The sequence below is a fragment of the Arachis ipaensis genome, chromosome B07 (assembly GCF_000816755.2).
Source record: "Arachis ipaensis cultivar K30076 chromosome B07, Araip1.1, whole genome shotgun sequence".
Lineage (NCBI taxonomy): Eukaryota > Viridiplantae > Streptophyta > Magnoliopsida > Fabales > Fabaceae > Arachis > Arachis ipaensis.
The window spans coordinates 30,847,461-30,851,296 of NC_029791.2; the positions used below are offsets into that span (position 1 = coordinate 30,847,461).

The 3,836-nt window shown below is 29.0% G+C and overlaps 1 long non-coding RNA gene across 1 annotated transcript; it reads left to right on the top strand.

Moving 5' to 3' along the window:
- LOC110264937 lies at nucleotides 914-3,759 on the top strand. Its single transcript, XR_002351337.1, has 2 exons — nucleotides 914-3,257; nucleotides 3,522-3,759. It is a non-coding gene; the product is annotated as an uncharacterized LOC110264937 (long non-coding RNA).

The following is a 3,836-nucleotide window of genomic DNA, read 5'->3' on the forward strand; positions in this document are numbered from 1 at the left end:
TTCAGGGTTCAGGGATTCCCTGGCTCGCAAATTTAAGTGCACAAACTATGTGGCATATCGCACTTGTTTAAAAGTGCATAAATATAATTCATACGCAATTCACCTAAAACTAAATAAATCTGAATAAATTAGTGGACATGGATCATCCATGATATATTAAAAATCTGAACTATAAAATGTAGTATACATTATTTATTTATTATGCCAGCATATCGAACAGTAGTAGTAGTAATTGCAATGCAAATAACATATATGAACCACACTGATAGCAGGTTTAATTTATGCGGGTTTTTCTTTAGGATTTTCATAGTAAATAGATTACGGTGATTACTTCTTTTAATTTGTATACTGTAAAGTATATATTATTATTACGTTTGTTTTCTCATCTTTCAATTATATATAGTCACTTTTTAGTTTTGCTACAAAATAATATTTATTAGCATATCATATTTTTAATAGTAATTATTTTATTAAAAAATATGTAAATTAAAATATACAAATGTGTCTGATTTTTAATATACATATCATATTTCATAATGTAGCATTATTACTCGTGGGTAAAATTTAGTCACTTTTTTCACCTGGAACTTCTTGCCCTGGAATATTTTTTTACATCTTGGATTCAATTTCTTGTCTGTGACTCTCATGAAGACAACGACCCTTCGTTTATGGCCAAGAAATTTTTTTTTTCTTTATCCTCTCTCATTGAAAAACAAATAATGTTTACTAAATTATATAATTAATTAACCAAGTTGGGTTGGTCTAGTGGTTAGTTCACTAGTCTCTTTAAGTAAATGTTGGGATTCAAATTTCATTTTATGCATACAGAGCAACCCATTGATTTTAGCAGCAAACCCTTAAATAGAAATTAGTTCTTGTCGAGTTGAAAAATACGGTGGAAAACAAAAAAAAAATTATATAATTAATTAATGTCATCTTTTTTTCTCTCTCTTGGCCACTATATTGTTAGAGTGACTCAATTCTTTATAACTCCACAATAGTCTTTCTTAGCTTCAACTTCATAGCGCAGAAATCAATAAAAGCATATCGGAATTAGGGTTTCTTCTGGCACTTCTCCTAGTTACTCAACTTCAAGATCGTTTTCTCTCTGTTACCCAAACTTTAATAAGGAAAGCCTTTTCAGATTTCAGATATCTTTTCTTCAGTTTCAGTTTCAATTTTTATTTTCCAGTGATATTTAATTTGTCTGCTTCTTCTTCCTCGTCTTCTTAATTCATTCTTAGCCCTATGTTCCTGGAAATTAGGGTTTCGGATCCTTTTCTTAGTGATCTGTGCTACCTATAATTTTTCTAGATGTTAGATTTTTATTTTGTAGTGTAGCCTAATAGGTTTAATTGATGCCAATTTTTATGCAAATTAAATTTAATTTTGGTTGCATATATATTACTTAGTAAGATTAATTAATCAATTTATTTATTTATACTCTTGCATGGAAAAATAAATCATCATCATCTGGTTTTTGCAGCTATATATGGTAGCTAGTTTCTCATTCCGAAAACTCACCTTCTTTTCCCGTTTTCTTGTTTAAAGTTCTTTTTTTGCTGAAACTTATTATATAACCTTGTCGAATTTTGTGCCAACAAATTAAATCCCTTTCTACTTATATATTTAATTTAATTTAGTTTGTGTTTGTTTAATTTTCATGTTAACTAATCATAAGTATAGCTATAGTTAGTTGGCTTTGCACTAACATCGGATTTGGTTTTTCAGATCAAAATGATGAACATTTTCCAACTTTTGAAACTCTTTTCTTAGCAGCTGGTTTGCAACCATTGATTTAATTGACAAAGTCTGAATACATGATTTTTCAATAAATAAATAAGTAAAAGATATGATAAATATACTATAATTATGTAGATATTACCCTCATCATCGTGTTTGCTTAAACGTTTCTCTTCTTTTCTTTTCTGTTCCTTTATTTTTGGGAAAGCTTTTAATTTGGTTTATTAATTGTGGTTACTGTATGTATACAATCCTTTCTTAATGATACATGACTTCCCAATAAAATAAAGTTTTTTAATTAATTGATTTCTTATTTGTTTGCTTGCTCTAGAATTACACATTCTGCATCTACTTATCACTACATTAAAAAAAATTCAACATGAATTATAATTAAGTCTAGTGGAAGAGATTGTTATTTTTACTATAAGTGTCAAACCACAATTTAGATCCCAACCAAATTAAGTAGTGTTCAAATTTAGGGTATATGATTTGTGTTCATTTTCTTAGTATTCAATCGTGTCAATCAAGAAGATCAAAGTCATCTACAAGGAAGGAGATGTGCTCACATTAGGAGGGAACAAGAGTGAAGGAGCTTCCTCCAGTCCAATTACAAATTAGAAAAAGACGAATATTGTTTTGTTAAATTAATAATAAAAAAAAACTATACCTCTTTTTCTATGTTGTTGGACTGAAGGGAGCTCCTTCTTTCTGTTGCCTTCATTTGTTAAAAAAAAATAAAAAAGGAAAAAAAAAGAAAAGAAAAAAAAAACAGCTATGCATGTTTATATATGATTTGAACAGAAAAAAAGGTGCAGCAGCCTCCAGTACACAACTACTGTAGCTGATTGTTACACATCATCTTCTTCAATAGTAACCCTTTTGTAAGTATTAATATATCTGTACCAAATTTTACTGCACAAGATTCAGCAATCATCTGAACAATGTTGCATTTGTGAGTTTTAATGGCTATATGTGACCCACTTGGTAGTACTTTTCTTTTTTCACTTTGGCAGGGAGAAAAAACAACTCATGAACTAACTCCAATATATATAGCTTGATCACACGAGAGATATATAGTAGTTTGGATTTTGTGAAATCTTTGAATAATTGCTTGCATGGTTTTGAGTCACAAAAATTGTGAGACCAAAAAATAAAAATGTGTATATATTAATTATAATTTCAAACTATGATTGCCGGTACTATATAAAATGGAGATATCTTTGAACAACTTTATGTGATTACTGGCTATTGCTTTCTTTATTCATAAACATATTTTCAGGAAGCAGATCAGCATAGTAGCAGTGTGTTACTTCCCTTTCAGATTTAGTACAAGTTTGACCATTATTACTTCATTATATCTTTCCATACATTTTCAGGTTGGAAATTAAAGCAATCAGATTGTGAACTTTTTTATTACAACCAAGGATAATTATTAGATCAAAACTTTATATGGTATTATTTTCCATGCCAAATAATTCAGTGCCCCCTTAGCTAGAGGGTTTTGGTTAAAGATGGTAAGTAGTATATATAGAGTTTTTTTTTTTACTAACATGCTAAGAAAATTTCCTTGTATTAAATAAAGTTTCAAAATGTACTAACAATATATAGTAATCCTAGCCATTATATTAAAAAACATTATTATATGTTATGAGTTTTAATTTTACTTGTAATTGATGTAATTCATGAGCATAATTAGCATAGAATATCATTTTGTGAAATGTTTAATTATTGAAAGTGAAATTGTATAGAATCATAATACTCATTGATATTGAATATAGGTGAGCTCAAAAGCAGCGACAACATATCTCATTCCTATGCACCGAGTACTCCACTCCTTTTTCTTTCCGCGAGGTATTGTACAGAACATGTTTGCTTCATAAGCAATTTGGTTGGTCTAATTTATGACTTGAAATTGTAAATGAGGGTGTCCACAGGATTGGGTAACTCAATTACCCATCAAAACCGATCCGACCCGATTCGATTATATTGGTTATAAACTTTATGGATAATTAGGTATGATTGGATCATAATTCAATCTTAATTGATTTGGGTATTAATTTTGAGATCACAAAATTCAAACTAAATCAATTATT